Raw genomic sequence first — 19,927 nt, forward strand, 5'->3', positions numbered from 1 at the left:
GAAACTGCTCTGGTCCTCCTTCTGAGGCTGCCCTCTGGCTTAGCCCTGGCCTGATTTGGGGAGGAGGGAACTACATTTTCTGTCTCCCTGGGAGTCCCCCCAGGCTGTCTTCACCCTCCAGGGCAGGTCCTCAGCAGGCTGCAGTGTTAAACGCTCCCCTGGGAACACTCGGGAGATGTTAGGTTTGGAATACAATTGCAGCAGGAGGGACAATAAATAAGCCAATTTATTTTATCTCACCTGCTCAGAGTTGGGGTCTTTCTTAAATGGAAACAAGCAGGTTTATGCAAATCGCATGCAAATTAGACCCTTCGTGGATTCATCGAAAGGAAATTGAAGTTCTGGGTAGTGCCCAGGGCTTGGCACCTGCGTAGGGTGTATTGTGAATCTCAGTGTGCCATGCGGGGTGGGGAGGAATGGAGTCACCCTGGCGATTCTGTGCTTGTCCTGAGGTTGAGTCAGGTGGCAACTGTCAGGCCATCTGGAGTGTCCCTCTTGGGGGGGTTTCGGGTGGGCAAGGATTTCTGACAGGTCGCTGTCTGGCATTTTGAACGGTGCTATGTAATCACCACAAGCGCTCGCTCCGTCCCTCACTGCTTGCCCATTCTACCTACTGGGGGCCTTGCTTGGTTTGTTTGGTTGCCTCCAGGCTGGAGGAAGGCCTCTGGAAGGCCCCCCACCCCATCCAGGCTCTTCCTGCTTTCTCCCTCCGTCACTAAAGGCTGCTCTTGCCAATCCCCACAGAGGGACAGTGTACATTATTCCTTGGATCTGCCTTCTAGAACCCTTCAGAAAAGCTCCACTTAGTGTCTACCCTGAATCCTACCAGCTACAGAGTAATGTATGCTTTCATCGCTCATATCCTAAATGGAGTGTCACAGCGGTCCTTGACTGTGGCTTCACATTGGAATCACCCAGAGAGCCTTAAACACACCGAGATTCCGATTTGATTGCTCTGGGGCCCCACATGGGCTCTGGGAATTTTAAAAGCTTCGTGATGATTCCAGTGTGCAGTCTGGTTGAGAACTATTGGCCCAACATTCGTGGGCAGAGTGGACATTTAAGTGGACCCTTGTTTTCCCCAGCTGTTCCTTGGAGCTGTTAAGCACCCCATTCGTCAAGCACCTACTAAGTGCCTCGTGCCTTAGATGCATCATCTCTTACAACTCTCTTAACAGTCTCAGGAAGCGAGTTTCCTCCTCCTCGTCCCCGTGAGGAAAAAGGCTCAGGGAGATGAGGTTTTTTTTTTTGCCTGGGATCATTCAGTGGGAAGCGGCAGAGGCAGAATGAGATCTGGGGGCTGTCTGACCCGAGGCCCCCTGCTCCTGCCGTTCCCTCCCACGGTCCTCCTGGAAGGTGGTCCAGCAGAACAGGGAAGGAAAAGAGCCTCAGCATGGGGCTCCAGGCCGGGGTTTGGGCTTACCGTTGGCTGGCTTTGTGACCCGAGGCCCAACCCTTCCTGGCCTTAGCTTCTGTATGCCTGCGATGGAAAATAGCAACGGGCGATGATGCGATGCGGAGCCCTGGGGTGGGTGTGAGGACTAAATAAAAACGAGACCGTGCTTTGTAAGCCATGAAATGTGATACCCGCATTAATTATGTTTCTTGTACTTCCCCTTCTCACCGCCGGTTGCAGGTTGCGGGTCTCACCACTGCCTGCCTCTTGCGCGGCAGCCCAAACACACAGGTGTTTGGAAAATTTGACTCGCTTGGCCTCCCCTCTCTTGTGAGGCTGCCTCTGGAGGCTTCTGCTTTATCCTCTCCGCTCGGCGGAACACAAGCGGCTGTCTCCCTGGGAGAGTCGGGTGGGAATTAGGTTAAATAATTTAAAGGAACTTTTAATTTTTAAATAATTCCAATTTGCATGTGTGCAATTTACTTTCCTTCTCTCCCCACTCCTCCCCCACCCCCCGCCCTTCCCTGGCTTATTTGTTTGTTTGTTTATTTATTTATTTTAAAAGTTTGGGGTATTTTTTTTTCCCCCTGGATAACCAATTTGCTCTGAATGGCAGTTAGCCAGCGTGATTCAGAATAACCACAGATTGTAAGGCGAAGGCAGGAGGCAAAATCTGCTGACTTGGAACCGTCTGAAAGGCAGCTCTGCCCAGCCCCCCTTGGGAAAGGAATATAAAAGATGCACAGGCCGTGGTTAACCTTCGATGTATGCAAGGGGGTCCATGCAGTGCTGCGTGGGGACTGGGAGAAGCCCAGTGCATAGACGTGCTGGTGGGGGCTGCAAGGGGGCAGGTCAGGAGGCTGGGCTCAGGGCCCCCTCTCCCCGCCATTGGAGCTGCAGCGCCTGGAGCCTCGTCCCTCCCGGCCTTGGGCTCCCCATTTGTAGAGCGGGTGCTCCAGCACCTCACACCCGGAGGCTTCTGTGAGCGCACGTTTGTTTGGAAGGTCGAGGGGGTTCTGACACGTAGTGACCGCTCCCTTGTGGGATCCATGACCTGTGAGCAAAGGGAATGCGGGCCTTTGGGGTGGAGACCGAGAGCCGGTGACCTGGCAAGGTCTTCTCTTTCTTCCTTTTGTTTAGATTGCAAGTGCTCGTGGAATTTTATTTTTTTAAACTTTCTATGTGGAAATTATCTCCTATTTACAGGAAACTTACAAAACCGGAGGCTAACATTTTACCACCCTTTCTGTCTCTTTCGGCCGCAATAGGAAGTGATTTTGCCCCCATTGGGTAGTGCCTGGAGACAGTTTTGTTGTCACACTTGAGTAGGGGGTGGGTGATACAGGCATCTAGTGGGTAGAGGCCAGGGATGCTGCTAAACTTCTTACGATGCACAGAAACCACCCCATCTTCTGCCCGACACAGAATTATCTGGCCCAGAATGTCCGCAGTGTCCAGGTTGAGAAACCCCGCGTTGTGGGTGTGGATGTGTATCCAAAATGATAGTTGCAGAAGTGATGCTCCTTTATTCCTAAATATTTCAGTGTGTATTTCCTAAAAGCAAGGGCGTTCTCTTACGTAGCCACAGCTCAGTTATCAAAATATCGTGGAGTTGACATTGACACAGGGAGGCTTAGGTTTGATGCTGCCAGGAGTCCTCAGGGAGCAGGCGGGACTCCGTGTAAAGGGCACTGGAGTTGGACATGGAAGTGGACAGAAGCTTGGACTCTGGAACGCTGGGGTCAAGCCCCACTGTCCTGGACAATCTTTTGTCATTCCTCCCTGCAGAATGGGGCTGACAGCGTTTTCACTGCCCGCCTCTCAGGACTGCGGGTAAATAGATGGGAGAGGAAGTGCTTTCTTTGCACACGAGAACAGGAGACTGCTGTACTGTCCCCAGACAACACTTGGAGCCCTCCTTCCTGGACCAGAGATTGGGTGTGAGGGTCAGACTCCCTTGCGGCTGGTCCCTGGCCGTGAAACTCCAGCTGTCACCAGGCTTGGGGCTGCTGACAGACCTTCCACCTTCAGGGGCACATCTGGGCTCACCGCTGAACCATGCATTACAGGTGGATGTGCCCCAGCAGGGAGTGAGCCGGCTTCCTTTCCTCTGGAAGGAGGTGACCTGACTTGGGGGTACTGCTCTATCTCCCCTGATATACAGAGGGAAGGGGGAAGGGAGCAGAAAGAAGGGGCTCCATGCCTGGGTGGCTGAAGACAGAGAAATACTTGGCCACACGTGTTCCTAGATTCTACTTTCGAGAATGAGAACGTGCTTCGTTTTTCACTGAAAAGTCCTTTGTAACCTCCATGTTGGAATTGTCCCAAAACAATGTATTTTAAAGTTTGGAATTGGAGGGGCACCTGGGTGGCCCAGTCGGTTGAGCGTCCGACTTCGGCTCAGGTCATGATCTCACGGCCCATGAGTTCGAGCCCCGCATCGGGCTCTGTGATGACAGCTCAGAGCCTGGAGTCTGCTTCGGATTCTGTCTCCCTCTCTCTCTGGCCCTCTTCCACTCATGCTCTGTCTCTCTCTCTGTCTCTCTCTCTCTCTCTCTCTCTGTTAAAAACAAATAAACATTAAAAAATAAAAAAAAATTGGAATTGGAAAGAAGAAACAAACATTTATTAACTGCATTCCTTTGTATTGTATATTTCACCTTTTTTCATTCTCCCTCGTATCTTGTGAGATAGATAGTAATTAATACAGTTGTTAAGAAAGGCAACTCGATGGGGGGGCACCTGGGTGGCTCAGTCAGTTAAGCATTTGACTTCGGCTCAGGTCATGATCTCATGGTTTGTGAATTCAAGCCTTGTGTCGGCTCTGTGCTGACAGCTCAGAGCCTGGAGCCTTCTTCGAATTCTGTGACTCCCTCTCTCTCTATCCCTCCCCTGCTCATGCACTCTCTCTCTCTCTCAAAAATAAACATTAAAAAAAATTTTTTTTTTTAGAAAGAAAGGCACTGGGCTCAGAGAGGTTGAGTAACTCACCCCAGGTCACACAGCTGGTGGATGGCAGAGCTAGGATTAAAACGGAGATGGGATTTCCCTCAAAGCTGGTGTTGTTCCTGGTTTAAATCCTGGTGCAGCCATCACTAGCTCTGTGACCTTGGGCACAGAATGCCAGTTTCCCCATAGTAGGAAGGGTGATAATCATGTCTGTCCTAGCTGCTTTATAAACTGCCCATCAGTTAGTATTTTGTTATTGGCACGAGGGACGTTCACCTTTGGGCTTCGTTTCTCGTGCGCCCTTTGTGTGAGTGGGTGGAGGCTCATCAAGGGAACTGGCTCAGCAGGGCCACGACCACTCAGTGACAGGCGGGGTCCCCCGGTGATGGAGACAGAGAATGCACCCATAACTAGACGCATGTCAGGTGGTCCCTGCTTTTTCTCGAGGATGATCTCCCACTATGTGCAGCCTCCCGGCCCGCTCCCTGCCCCCCATCCTCCTTTCAGGAAGCCACCTGCGGTGACCTGTACGCCTTCAGAGAATGATGCCAGCTCCCTTACCGCAGAGGCAGAGGAGGGATTCCTATAGCATCACCACCCTTTGGGGCTTAGGATAGAAGCCACTGCAGGCAGTGCAGGTGCTGGCCGCCCCTCCTCCAGACTCGGGCTCTGGGCCACAGCACAGCCCTCAAGGGCAGCTCACCATCGGTCCCCCTCCCCGCCTCCCAGAGGGTCTGTGCGTGAGATTCCTTCCCTTCCCGTAACATCTCCAGTGGCGGAGGAGCCTGAGAATTCCGGCGGGCCTGTCAGGGAGTGCGCTCAGCCTGGGTCTGGGTGTTCACCTCACTCTTTTCCATGTTCCCCTCTGGCTGGGCAGAACCGAGGAAGGGTCGAGAGGGCTGAGGGGGTCCTGACATCGGGACAGGGTTTGGGCAGGAAATGGCCAGATGCGCTGAGCGGAAATGGCAGAGAGAAGGGCAGGAGTGGCGGCCGCTGAGGGCCGTTTGGCGTTCGTCTAGCCCTCCGGATCTCTGATGCCTGGCTGGCCAGCACTTTGAGCCCTGTCTCTTTAATTCCTGGGCCTCTACCGAGGGCGCCGCTGCCTGGCTGTGCTTCCACTGAGCTGCTCCACCTGGTGCCTGCCGGCCGGCCGACTGGGCATCCAACCCATTGCCCCTGACCTTTGCTTCCTGGGAGCACCCCTTCCTCTTCTGGCCTCTCTGCTGCCTGACCCCTCCCCTACCAGCACCCCCTATTCAGGGTGGCTTCCCCTGGTCTCCGGAGTCTGCCCTGAGTTGGCAGTGAGTCCCAAGGCTTGGCTGCCTCGCCCGAGGGGGCTTGTTTGGGTCCAGATCGTCCTCTGAAACTTATCTTCCGGCTCTCATCGGCACGGCCACAGTTTGGGATACGAGCCCAGAAAGGAGATAATTACATCCAAACACAGAGGTGTTGAAATTGTGGAAAGAAAAAAGCCTACAAAAGCAAAAGTGCCATTTACTTTATGCAAACGGTGCTTTGAAAGGAAGGTTGGGGATCAGGTTGGACGTGAGGGAGAACTTTTCAGATTAGCCTGTATTCCTGGTGGATCTTCTCTGTAGAGCTCCAGGCGCAGGGGCTGGCAGGTGCGGGGCAGTGTGGTGCCCCAGGGGGGTGCAGCGGAGGCAGTGTGTGTGTGTGTCTAAATCAGCTGCCGCCACCAAATCTGATAATGTCTTTGCCTAGCAATGGCCAAAGGCCTTTTGGAAGGTTCACCAGACACTCTTATACCAAATGAGTATTTATGGAGCATGTCCTGTGTGTCAGGCATTGCGTTAGGTGCAGGACGTAGAGGTGAGCAAAACAGGGCTCACGGTGCAGTGGGAGAGGCAGGTGTAAATCATGGTGATAAACTGGTGTCTCTACTTGGAAGGAAAGGAACATCGATCTAGGAAAGTATAGAGCAAAGGAGCTTGGGCTGGGGGTGGTCTCTTGGGGAAAGGACACCTGAGCTTGGACTGGAGGATGTGTAGGAGTTCACCAGGCAAGAGGGATGGGGAAGAGGTGGGGTAGGTGAGCAGTGTAGACAGAGATCCAGAGTGGGTGGGAAGGTGGTGCTTTGGGAGAAGTAAAAGAAAGTCAGTGTGGCAGAGTGCGGGGAAGGACAGGGTGCAAGAGGGTTTGGGGGAAGTGTGTGGGAGGACAGGTAAGAAGAGCAGAACAAGGGTAGAGTCAGCCTGGAATCCCAAGCAGGTGGGGGTTGGGGGGGTGACATGGCGGTGGGCCTGAGGTGGGAGGGGTGGAGGAGACGGAGGGATGGGGTCCAGCCGTGGGTGCGTGGGCTAGCTATAAAACTCTTCCTTTCAGTTTGAAATGCAAAGGGGACATCTCCAGTGTGGTAGGGGTGGGGAGGAAGGACACAGATCCTTTTGTTTGTTTTCAGCTTTGTTGAGGTGTGACTGATAAGCTACATGTTTGAACTGTACAATTCGATGCGTGTTGACCTATGTATACACCCGGAAAGCCATCACCATACTCAAGATAGTGAGCATATCCATTATCCCCAAAAGTTTCTTTTGTAATCCATCCATCCCCCCAGCCCCATGTCCAGGCGACTACTGATCTGCCTTTTGCCATCACAAGATTAGCATGTATGTTCTAGAAGCTTATATAAATGGAAGCACACGTTACGATAATGTACTCTCGTTTGTCTCTCTTCTTCCGGGAAGCACAATTATTTTGAAACTTATCTGTATTGGACACGTAGTCTCTTCCTTGGACTTTGCTGCTCCCTTTTTTTTAATCTTGGGTAAATCTCTTAAGCCCTTGCCGCCCATAGCGAGGTCTGTGGACCCAGCCGCCTCTGTATCACCCAAGGGGTTTGTGAGTGATGCAGACCTCAAGCCCCGTGGCAGCCCTGGGACTCAGGACCTGCATTTTTTTTACCAGATCTTTTTTTTTTTTTTTTTTTTAATTTTTTTTTTTTAACGTTTATTTATTTTTGAGACAGAGAGAGACAGAGCATGAACGGGGGAGGGTCTGAGAGAGAGGGAGACACAGAATCGGAAACAGGCTCCAGGCTCCGAGCCATCAGCCCAGAGCCTGACGCGGGGCTCGAACTCACGGACCGCGAGATCGTGACCTGGCTGAAGTCGGACGCTTAACCGACTGCGCCACCCAGGCGCCCCTTTACCAGATCTTTAGGACATTTGTTCACACGTTAGGGTTTGAGGAGCACTGTCTTAAGCTCTCTGGACCTCGGTTTGTTTCTTCCCGTGTTTGTGGACTGCAGGTGCAGGGAGTTGAGTTAATTACACTCAATAGTTCATGGTCAACCCAGCTTTTTTCACTCAACAGCTTGGTTCGGGGCCCACCCTATCGCTATAGGTATAGTCAGCCCATGGTTTCTTACTGATGCCGAGTTCTCTCTAGCGTGTTTCTATGACCTGCTTCTCCTCTATCCTCCCAGGGAAGGGCAAGGGACACCTGAGGACGTCTCCAGCTCCCCACTCCTATACATAGCTTCATCCTTGTGGGCTGCACCTGAGCCTCCATCTTTGCAAAGGAAGTGTCTTTGGCTCGATGACCCAAGTTGTCTGCAGCTCTGACTCCAGTCCCTTATTTTGCCAGTGGATAGACCTCAGCAAGTTTCAGGCCCCCAAGCTGTCAGGCAGAAGATCCGAATAGTTGTGTTTTCCTTTGAGTGAAGTTTCCGGCTCTGACACTGTGGATGGTCTGAAATCCTTTGATAGTCAGAGTCCCTGAGACCTTCTCTTTCCCCAGAGTGCACAAAGTGCCTTAACTTCTGAATTTTTTTTTTTTTCCTGTGAATAATACACCAGCTGCTCCAGGGAGCTGAGTGTTGCATCAGTTTGCTGCACTGTTTAAAATCCCGATTCTGCAAACTCCTCAGAAGGGAGCGACAGTTCCTACTCCTGTGTAATCATTTATGGATCAGGTAATGATTTCCCTCTTGGCTTAATGACAGTTCTATTCTCGGGAGAGCCGGTCAGCTTGTCAAATATTGCTGATGTTCCCTGGTAGATCAAGCACCGTGGCTCTGTCTGTCATTCCTTCTTACCCTTGGCACCTACAATGGGTGAGAAAAGTCACTTCTTTCAAAGGAATCTCAGGACCGGTGAGAGGGTCAGGGTATGAGGAATGGAAGACTTGATTTGCCTTTGTCTGAGGGCATTGGAAGATGTGCCTGCTTCCCTCCCTGTTCTACGTGCTGGGTGTCTTTAGAGGCAGAAGAGGAGGCTGGGACGGGTTTTTCAGTGGCTGAGGGGGCCACACCATGACTTTTCACTGGAATCCAGCAACTCTTACGACTCTGCCATGTGCCAGGCACTGTGCTGATTTCGTGGGGCTCAGGCTAACAGGTTTGGCTGGTTGCCCCGGAGGACGTTCCTCTAGGAAGCCTTTAGTGGGACTCCATCTTGTTCTGGAGCAAACTGGTCAGCGGTGGAAGAACCCAAAGGACGTGAGAGGTCAGTTCGTCTGGACCGTCATGAGAGCGAGCTGTGCGCTCAATTACCTGGGCTGATGAGCAGGGGGCGGAGACAGCGACCCTCTGCCAGCAACGCTCCTAAATAAAAATTCAGTTAAGAAAAATCAGTCTGTGCCGGCAGGGGGGCGGGAGTTGCCAAGGGTGGTCTGGGGACCTGTGCTAGACTGTGACCAAGTTGTCACGGATGAGATTAGGAAAATGAAAACAATGTGGTGAGTTCTTCATGAGGCTAAACTTATTGACTTATTAAGGACTCTACTTTGGGATTGTCATCCAGTGTCCCTGGTGTTCATGAAATTGAGATGATAGTAGAAATTACAGAAAATAGAAGGTGACTGCAAAGTCCTTGTGTGGCTGTAAGTTTTCCAGTCTCTGCCAGGCTTTCTCGCGCGCGCGTGTGTGTGGGGTGTGTGTGTGTATGTGTGTGTGTGTATGTGTGTGTGTGTGTGTGTGTGTGCGCGCGCGCGCACACGTGCACACAACTGTGCATAAATTTGACTTGTTTGTGAAATTCCAAAGCCTGAACACCACCAGTGCAGCTTTGGGATCGGACGTACCTTGATTCTTAGCTTCTCCTCCAAATGAATATCTTAACACATCGTATCCAATTTGTGCCTAAGTAATGTTGCTTTGTTTCTAATAATAACAATGTTTGTTAAGATCAAAATCTTACCTTTGGAGAAGGAGCACGCTCAACCAATTAGGTTAATTTAGCAATCATTAACATTTTAATGAATATATGCTGTTAAAACTTGCATAAGCAAAAATGCAAATGAGCAGCAGCCTGAGGTGCTGATGAGTGGTCAGCTGAAGGTAACTGAGTCACGTGGCTCTTCCGCTGTGGGTGTGGGGTCCCTATAGCCAGACCCCACAGCACAGGGGCTGGGTCCAGGGAGCCCCTAAGGTTCCCCTTTCCTCTACTGTATTTAAATGGAGATCGTAATTAAATTGTGGTCGTAGAGGAAGACAACTAGAGCCCCCTCATGCTACACGCTCCAGAATTTAATTTTCCAAATAAACTGAGTGTGGCTTTGATGCCCAGGGAGGATCAATAGAATGGAAATTGCTTGCAGTTTCCCCTAAAGTGTTACAATGGATTACTGCTCTCACATTTCCCCTCCATGCTCCTTTTTTGTCTGCCAAAGAGAGCCTGGTATTCATTATAGACACATGCTATTTGAGGAAATAGGAAATTAAAAAAAAATAAATAAATGAATAAAAAAGGAAACTACGAGCCACGCTGAGGAGGCTCAGGAGGATGAGACCGTGTCCTCCTGCCTATGAGGTGGGTGAGGGCTCCCTTGTCCCTGTGAAGGAGAAAAGCATCTGTATCCCACTCTGTGAGGCACAGGGGTGGGGTTCAGGTGCTCTGAGAAGGGACGTAGAGGGCCTGCCTCCCATCAGGTCACCTTCTCAAGGAGGCCACACATGAAGGTGAGCCAAGTGTTGGGTCGCAACTGAGGGTGCCGCTGCCTGGAACCTCACTGCCTGCTGATCCCCTCTGGAATCTTGGAGAATGTTCTAGCTCCTTCACATCCTCTCAGAACAGTCAGGTCAGGGAAGGGTCCTGGCCCACACTGACTTGCTTGCTCCTTTGGGGCTCAGATTGTGGATGATGTCTGCCCCACAGATGATCTGGGGTTTTAATCTGAAATTTTCAGCTGTGGGGCTAACTTCACAAGGTCGAGTCTCATGTCCTTTTTTGCTCCTGTGGGGAGACACCAGTGAGCTTGGACGGTTGGCAGGAAGAAGGAACTCTCAGGAGTGAGGTTCCTGGGTCATAGGCGCCCCCAGTGAGGGCGTGGAAACCTTTTCCCGATCTGGTGATGGCAGATAGCCTGCGCCTGGGAGAGTCGAAGGCTGCAGTGCAATCAGGCAGACCTTTATTGGGCACGTTTGTGTGAAAGACAGTGTTAGACACTGTGCACTGGGGGGGACAGGGGCAGGGGGTGGGGCAGAAATGAAGACTCCATTCTTGCCCTCCAGGAGTTTACAAATTAGACAAATACCCTCATGGCTTTTTTTTTTTTTAATGTTTTATTTATATTTGAGAAAGAGAGAATGCAAGTAGGGGAGGGGCAGAGAGAGAGAGAGAGAGAGAGAGTCACACACACACACACACACACACACACACACACACACACAGAATACGAAGCAGGCTCCAGGCTCTGAGCTGTCAGCACAGAGCCTGATGCTGGGCTTGAACTCACAAACTGCGAGATCATGACCTGAGCCGAAGTCAAATGCTTAACCGACTGAGCCACCCAGGAGCCCATACTCTTACGGCTTGAATGTTTGGCAAAGTAACATGAATTCAGGAATCTGAAACCAGATTGAGTATAATCTCCTTATTTTACATTTGGGGAAATGGAGGCAGGGAGGCAGTTTTTCCCCGTTGCACACACCATTCTGTGCTCTAGCATGCTGTTTCTCTCAGCTGGAACAGGTGCAGGGATATGGTAGGAGGACAGGTCAGAATGGGGGAGCCTGAGCGTGCTGTGGGCTCCCCTCCTCCACTGTGTGACCGAGATTCCAGAACCAGCAACCTCCTACAGCGGGTGCTGGCAGTGCCTTCCCGGGGCTGACAGATTGACCATGTTTTGAGATATGTGGAGAGCGAAAGTTCTAGAAAATTAATTAGTGGCAGTAGACACTGGCTACCCAAAGGCTGTAGAAATTTATGGGGTTTTTGTTTCCTTTTTGTCATGGAATAAGTTATCAGCAAGTGTGTTGATTGATTTCTTGCTAAATTCCTGTCTTCAAAAAAAAATTAAATAAATAAATAAAACCAGAGAACACAACGCAACATTCTCACAGTTTGGAGTCCCTTAAAGCATTTTAATGAACTCCCTTCCCGAGTCACTCTTTCTTCTTGGTGTTGAGTCCCCACCCCCTCCCCAAAGCTCCCATCTGGTTCTGACTCCCAGACCTACAAAGGGATGGTCCTTCTGGAGGGCCAGGACCCAGCTGAGATTGGCAAAGTGCCTCGGGCTGAACAAGTGAAGGAGGCATTGGCTCTCAGGGTCTGTAAGTGCAGGGTTTGCACCTGGGAGCCAGTGCCCCCTTAAATTGGATGCCTCAGGTATCTCGCTTCCTCACTCAGGTCCCAGCCTTGCTTTCCTGGCTGCTGTCCACTCCTTCCCATCTGAGGGAGAAGCAAAGGCAGCACCTGAGAATGGGCGGTGACCTAAATGGACCAGGGTGGACCTCACCCCAAAGAGAGATTAATGGGAAGCATGTTATTTTCCTGTGGAGGTCTCTGTGTCCTCCATGGAGGAGGAGGATGGGACCGGATGGCTGCTCTGTGCTCCCTCCTCTGGCCTGTGTCTGAGGCACATCCTGTCCTCAGAGAAAAGCCCCTCAAAAAGGCCATTGAGTTGGGGACCAGGGCAGACAGGGTGCCCCGTGTTGCTTTTTGGAACTCAACGATATTTACAAGCCATCAGTGGAGGTGAAATTGAAAAAAACAAAAACACAGCTGTTACTAATTTAAAATGTGACATTCCCCTCATCGCAAGCACCCTGGAACCGGAGGATGGGAATTATTGACTATATGACACAAGGGGAGAGGGATTACTGTGCATATTAAGAGAAGAGAAGAGTGATGGCGGAGTACATGATGTAAAAGGGGACAGTCGCCACAAAATTAAATACAAAAAAATTCAGTGGAAAATAATCATGGTCTATACATTATGGGCTTGACACATGCTACGTTTTCTACTTTTAAAAGCCTCTTGTAATTTCTGGATAACTCGTTCAGCTGTCTGGTTCCCACTGCCCCACCCCACCCCTGCCAGGCTTCTGTGCTTGTCAGAGAAGCTATTTTCTTGGCTTTTAACCCCTTGGGGGGGATTTCCCCAGCCCTATCTAAGAATAATTTCTGGGAAGATGAGGACCCCAAAATGATCCCTGGGGTTTTGAGCTCCCGTGAATCATGTTGGTAGAAATCTCCCAAATCTTGAAATGTTCTCTGGCTCTTTCTCTTGTACCCCTTCTCAAGGTTTGACATCTTTGAACAGTGGTCAGATCAAATGGGGAGGGGAAGGGGGCTGGCTGAGGGATGGCCTGTGATCATTGTCATTGTTTGAAGCATAATGTCTGTAACCTCTCAGGTGCCAGGGGATTGTTAACTTGACTGCGTCTTTCTCAGATTCTGGCGGGAGACTGAACTGTCCAGGGCCAGGCAGACAGGAAACCCCTACCCCATCATTACTTGTGGTGAATCCCCATTCAGCACCACCCATGATCCTCCCCTAGAGCAAAAGACTGGAAAAAGTGGGCTGACCCTGTGGCAGGAAGGAATCAGGGACACTGGAGGAACCACTTTGTAGAAACCAAGGTTAGCTTCTCGAACTTTCTGCGGTGACGGCAATGCTCTGTATCTGACTGTGCAATACGGAAGCCACTGCCCACGTGTGGCCACCGAGCACTTGAAACGTGGCTGGTGTTGTGGAGGACCTGAGCTCTAAATTTAATTGGATTGTGATTAACTTCGGTTTAAATAGCCACATGTGGCTACTGGATTGGACGGTGCAGCTCTAGATAATTTGGGTTTGAAAGAGGATGGCCTAGAGAAGAGAGGGGAGGCTGGCCAAGGAGGCCCCTGTCAGGGGTTGAGGGCTTTGACTCCTTTTGGGATGAGCTGTGTGGCTCCAGCAGACCCAGGGTGAGGCTCTCCTCCCTGTGGCTGTATTTCAAGAAGGGCCTGATGGAATTCTCGTTGTCCAGAGTGCAGCATCAGGACTGAGGTCACCACTCTTCCTTCCCCCTGGAACCATGCACAGTCACATCACTTACAGGGGTCAGGCTGAACGGATCCTCCCCCTCCTCTTATGGAAGAGGCCAGGATGGGGAAAGGCTCTGTAGCAGGTTTGGCTAAAGATCCAGATTTCTGGATCTCTAGCCCAGAGTTTTCCTTACATATCCTGCCTCAATTCCCTGGGGCCAGTTTCCTCCTGATTAAATCCTGAGCACATGCTTTATTCCCCTCTTAGAAGGGCTGAGATGGGGCAGTTCCCCGAGGTCCATAATAGAGTGATCCTACCCCTCTCCCTTCAGCCCCTTTCCAAGCTCTGGCCTTGTCTGACCTTTGGGGAGCCTTTTTGGGTGATTGCCTATTGCGTCTGAAGGTGGCAGTGGAATAGGATTTGCCGGTGACTTTTGGATTTGGGCCAGGTAATGCGAATGTGGCAGATTCCTTGGGTTCCCCATCCCTGTGGAATAACGGACACCAAGCCAGAAGGAGGTGCCAAGAATAGACCACGAGGCCCTGAGTGGGAGACTTGGCACCAAACGCCCAGGGAGAGGACCCTGTCTCAGGGAGAGGGTGCACATGCGTACATGTGTCTTAAGCCTCGGGGAGGGCAGGTCAGCCCCTCAGAGGACTGTTCTGGAGGAGAGGCCCCTGGCAAATCAAAGGGAATACGGACTTCATTTGCTGGGATGGGCTGTTGGTTTGTGGCAAATTCTGCAGGGAGAGGTGGCTGGGGTCTTCCGCCTGTAGCGTGAGGGCTCCCGTGGGTCTCAGAGGGAAGGCGGGTCTTGGCGCCCCTGAACAAGTCCCAGGGCCTGGGGTTGTCCCTCTAGACCTCACTGGTCTCTGCTCTGTGAGGCGGGGAGGGGAGGCGTCAGTCATTCCGCCTCAGATCTGTAGGTCCTATTTTATTCTGTTAGCTGGCATTGGCTCCTTATGTCCCCTGCTAGACTAACTCCAGGCCCAGCCAGGTCCCTGGCCTCTCAAGAAGATGGAATAGATATTCGTGGGCTAAGTAATTATCTTCTATAATGAAGGACTTCTGTAAAAAGAAAGGTCTTTGGTGGAAAGTTGGGTCGCCCAGTCTCTTGATTGGGTTGGGGTTGGATGTAGCCCAGGGCTCGCCATTTTCTTTTCCTTTCTTTTTTTTTTTTTTTTCTTCAATTTTTTAAATATTTATTTTTGAGAGAGATAGAGTGTGAGAGGGGGAGGGGCAGAGAGAGGGGGAGGGAGACACAGAATCCAAAGCAGGCTCCAGGCTCCAAGCTGTCAGCCCAGAGCCCGATGTGGGGCTTGAACTCCCCAACTGCAAGATCGTGATCCGAGCCGAAGTCGGAGGCTTAACCGACTGAGCCACCCAGGCGCCCCCAGGGCTTGGCATTTTCCATAGGAGGTGCCCTGTTGCCTGAGGAGGTAGTAAAAACTGTAGGAAAAATGTCCCAGGCCACAGAACAACCTGGAGGTGGATGCCCTAACCTCTGGAAGGTGCCGCAGACAGGACCTTCTCATCCGCATTGAGCTGATGTTACCGTCTCTGGCAGGAACAGGTTCTCTGAGCCCCAATGGCACCTTGAATGTGTTTCTCCCAGTGTGACCCAAATAAAAAGAGGTGTGTCCAGTGGTTAGGCAGGGACAGAAATGAAATACTGAGTGGTCAGGTGGGCAGAATCTTATTAGGCAGTCAGATGACCTGAGTTCTGGAGCCAGCCCTGCCATAAACTGGTGTGAGCTAGGCCACGTCCTGGTCCTCCCCGAGCCTCTGTTTCCTCAATGGTAAGATGAGGTATGTTGGGCAGGGTTCCAATAGGGTTCCAACAGGAAGCAGGTGCACACTCAAGAGGGGTGATTTGAGAACACGACTGCTGACAAAGCTGTGGGCAGAGCAGAGGAAAGGCACAGGGGGTGTGCAGTGCCTTGGGCTGACTGGCACTGGCCTGTTTCCAGCCCTGGACCCAAGGGGGCAAGGAAGGGAGAGTGGAGAGAGAGACAGGGTGTGTGTGTGTGAGGGGACAGGATCACCCGCCAGGAGCTGCGACCTTTAGAACCCAGGCAGCCTGAGGCGGCCCTGCAGGGACCGGCCAGTCCAATGATCACCCAGTCTCATTCTCTTCCCTCCCATCTGCTGCTGGGGCTCCCCATTGGCTGAAGGCTGGCAGAGGCGGAGGACAAGGCTCCCCATGGATGCCATCCATGCAGGTCGGCCCCCTAGGCCCCAGAGCAGGCTGGAGAGCGATGGGCGGGCGGGGCGGTGGTGGGCGGGGACGGTGTAGAATGGGCAACATCCAGGCCAGCCCACGCGGGATGGACTATTCCAGCCCTGGGATAGACGGTGAGAGGGGGGCAGGCCCAGGGGCAGGCACGCGTTGATTCCTGCTGATATCCTGGGTCTCCGCTCTCGCAAGGCAGGGCCTCCCCTGCTTGCTCAGAGGAAGGTGGCAGTCATTCTCCCGTGGAGCAAATTTCCAACCGAACCTGGTCCTGGAGGAGGCGGAGGACCATCTCCCTCCCAGCGCCGGCCAGCGCCGCCATCCGTCACTCTGCCAGCCGCGTGAAGTAATGATAGATTAGTGCACATTAGGCCTCCCATCCTGCAGGCCTAAAAGCCGGGGCTTTACCAATCAGTGAGGGGGGAAGCAGTGCGAGGTGAGTGGGGCTCCGCACAGGGAGCTGGAGGCGCCGGGAATTAATAAGCACTTGGAGACGGCAGGGATATTGAACTCATTCCTTAAATCAATCCTTAACCAAGAAGGATGAGGGAATGAGATTTGGGACAATTAGTGGGTAATGACGACCTTGTGAAAGGAGCTATTGACAAAGGGTGTAAAGGGGGGGGAGCAGGTGGGTGGCGGTAGGGGGATTGGAAGAAAGTGCCAATGGCAGTGAGTCTACAGGTCGTGACCCTCCTGGAGGGGAGGGGGGTTGGGTGGGGGTGCGGGTGCTCCCCGTGTGGCCTTCTTACTGGGTTAGAAAGAGAGACCTCGACAAGGTGGCCTTCTCCTCCTCCCACCTCTCCATCACCTTCTCCAGAGACCCCCAACATGCAGAGCCCTTGACGGTGGAGGGTTAGGGTCCCTGCATTCGGGACAGACCCCAGCCTCGTTTCGGGTGACAGAGCCGCAGTCCTCTCCGTCCTCAGAATCTCGGGAGACTTTGTGGCAAGGGGCTTTCTCACCACCTTCCATGAGCTCTGGTGGTCCGGGAGCGGGACCAGGGTCCCCGAGGCGAGGGCCTTGTCCCTCCCACATTGTTGGGAGCCCGATCCTCCTTCCAGCCCTGGCTTTTCTGCTCCTCTCATCTTTTTGGCCTCCTCTCACTGGTCGGATATCTGTGCAGCCTGGCCTGAGGGGTCCGGCTGAAACACTGGCTGTCCTCCTTCCCCACTGAGCCTCTGCACTGTGGTCCCCCAGACTCTAACAGCAGCCACAGCAGCACCAGAGGCTTTGAAGGAGGAACACCTCTGCTTTGAAGGAGTCTTCCTTCAGTGGCTTCCTCAGAAAGCAGAGCCTGAGACCAGAATTCAGAACACATGATTTACCCTTAGGAGGGCTCTTCAGAAAGAAACCTGAGAGGGAGGAAGGGAAGCAGAGTAGGGAAGGGGGAGGAGCTAAGTCAGGACATGGCCTCAGGCCAAGCCTAGCTGTGGTCTGCCCCCCTGGGGATGGTTCTGGAGTCTGAACCGGAACTCAGAGTGATCCCCTGGTGGGAGTGGGCCAGCCTTTTGTACTGATCAGTCATTGACTAAGAGGCATCAGGAAGGGGAACTCTCAAGCTCCTGGACAGGCAGGTGGCTCCAGTCAGCTGGGGACAGTTTTGGGGGTGGTGGGGGGTGGGATGGGGAGAGATGAGCTACAGCAGCCCACCCTCACAGCAGTGGGCAAGGGCACCAGAATGTTCGCTGTCAGAGCTTTTTAGAGCCCCTGTGGCCACCTCCTCTCAGTCTATAAGGGATGATTATAATTTGAATCCCTTCTATTTGTACAGCATCTCAAAAGATAGTGGACACTTGTACAAAATTATCTCCTTTTATCCTTGCAACTTAATTCACTTTGCAAGAAAGTTTTCATCTCCATTCTGCAGACAGGAAGCTGAAGCCCAGGGAGGCCAAATGAATGCCAAAAGACCGAGTGGGCGGGGAGGCTGGGACCCGAACCACTGGGGTCACTGTGTTGATTCAGTTCAGATGGGCTACCCCATTAGAGACACTGCTCTCTTAGCGGGAGGAAGAAATGACCCTCGGTAGAGCGTGTTATTAGTGTCTTGCATATACTTCCTCCACTTACTCACTGCCCTCTTAGCTAGCTAGTCTCCTCTGCAAAACTTGGGCATCTGAGAACTTTCCTCTCTGGGCAGGACCCCTGCGGGTTGAGAGGCATCAGGAAGGAAGCGTCATCTTGGCGCCATTGCCGTCCCCAGGTCTTCCTCCGTCTGCCCCTTCTCTGCCTATTGCCCACCCTGGCTCTTGACTGAAGCCTCATCCCCACTATTATCATTATTATTGTGATGCTAGGGGAGAGGCCTCTGCATCTTTAATGCAGACGTTCAGATAGAAAGATAACCAAAAGGAGCCACACTTAATTTAAAATGACACGTTAGGTTTCCTTCTGGATTTTTTTTTGGGGAAGACCGTCTCTTAGTAAATTACATCTGACAACCTAAAATAAATTGTGCACGAGATTTATGCTTTCTGTGGGCTTGCGAAGCCTAGCTCCCGAGAGAGCAGGGCGAAGGGAGCCTCTAGAAGGACCGGCTAATTGCAAAACTTATCTGTGTGTGACTTGCCCGGATGGGCCGGATGCTCCCTGTCCGGCTGTTGCCCTGCCTGCGGGCGGGAAGGTAGGGGACAGCACTGCCGGAGTCTCACCCAACGACCTGGCGTCAGGATGGAGATGTTCTGGTCTGGGATCCCTTCTTTTCAAACATTAACCATAAAAAATAAAATGAAACAAACGGGGCAGGGAAGCTTTAGATAAGGAACCAAGGACGTGGCATCTTTGAAAGTTTTCCCAACGGAGATGTCAGTGTTAGCTGAGACTGCCAGAATTTACTTTAGCTATTACTATGGATGAATAATTATAGGCAAGCCAGCAAGTACTGTGGGTTCACGGCAGGTTAATTGGGAATAATGGGTTTCATTCCAAACGGTGAGAAATGATATTTGAGGGGGGTGGGGGGAGAGAGAGAGAGACAGACGGGCTTTGCTTGCCCTCACTGATTGCTGGGATGTCCTTTCCTTGTGCATTTGGCTCTGCTGGTTCTGGCCTCTGGAGTTGAGACATCTGGGCCTGGGTCTTTGTTGGGCAGAGGGTGGAGGGGGGTGTGGGATGGAGGCTGAAGCCAGCGAGATCGGGTGGCTTGTTTATATCGCTTCCCCTTCCTGAAAGTGGGATGGGCGACCTGGCATGTGATCATTCGGCACATGTGTGTCCAGTGCCTGGGATGAGCAAGATCTCCTGGGCCTGGTCATCTCCCCGCGAGTCTGCACAGTGGTGAGCGGGAGAGACACGGAGTGAGGGAGGCAGGCATTGACAAGATCACTCTAGTCAGATGAATATACGATGCCAGTCACAAATGCCAGCTACATAGGTGATTTTAAATTTGCTTGCAACCTCATTAAAAAAGATAAAAAGAGGGGCACCTGGGTGGCTCGGTCGGTTAAGCGTCCAACTCTTGGTTTCGGCTCAGGTCGTGATCTCACAGCTTTGTGGGATCGAGCCCCGCATCGGACTCTGCTGGCGGTGAGGAGCCTGCTTGGGATTCCCTCTCTCCCTTTCTCCCTCTGCCCCTCCCTCACTTGAGCCGTCTCTGTCTCTCTGAAAATAAACACATGGATAAAGATTTTTAAATAATTTAAAAAAAGATAAAGAGAACAAGCAACATAAATAATATATCTTATTTAACCCAGTATATCCAAAATATTGCCATTTCAACAAGGAATCAATATAGACATTACTAAGGAGGTATTTTATACTTACGGTGCGTCTGGATTCATATTAGTCACATTTCAAATGCTCAATAGCACATCTGGCCAGTGGCTACTGTATTGGACAGCGTAGGGTGGATCATCACTAATCTTGCACACGCACACACGCACACAGTGTGGTGAGGGCTGCAGAGGAGAGGCTCACAGAGCGTCGAGCAGGGGCAGGGGCTAGAAGGGTCAGAGCCGCAGTCCAGAGGATGGTCAGCAGTTACCAAGGCCAGGGGTTTGAGGGAAAAGCATGCCCGGCGGTGAGAAGTACAAGTGCAAAGGCCATGGGGGCTGGGGGGTTGGAGGAACCGAGAAGGCCAAGTGGCCAGAACGGGGGAGCTATAGGGGAGGAGCAGTGGAGGTGACTGCTGGCCG

At 52.0% G+C, this 19,927-nt stretch overlaps 1 protein-coding gene across 13 annotated transcripts in view; it reads left to right on the plus strand.

Moving 5' to 3' along the window:
- Positions 1-19,927, plus strand: part of MEGF11 (multiple EGF like domains 11) — a 358,279-nt gene that overhangs the window by 60,895 nt on the left and 277,457 nt on the right. The window contains exon 1 of one of the 13 annotated variants that reach the window (XM_058737314.1): positions 8,159-8,279. The exons of the other annotated variants lie outside the window; for them this stretch is intronic. The gene's annotated coding sequence lies outside the window, so the exon portion shown is untranslated. Of the gene's footprint in view, positions 1-8,158; positions 8,280-19,927 lie in introns of those variants that run through there. 13 annotated transcript variants of the gene reach the window in all.

This window comes from Neofelis nebulosa, chromosome 7 (assembly GCF_028018385.1).
Source record: "Neofelis nebulosa isolate mNeoNeb1 chromosome 7, mNeoNeb1.pri, whole genome shotgun sequence".
NCBI classification, from domain to species: Eukaryota; Metazoa; Chordata; class Mammalia; order Carnivora; family Felidae; genus Neofelis; species Neofelis nebulosa.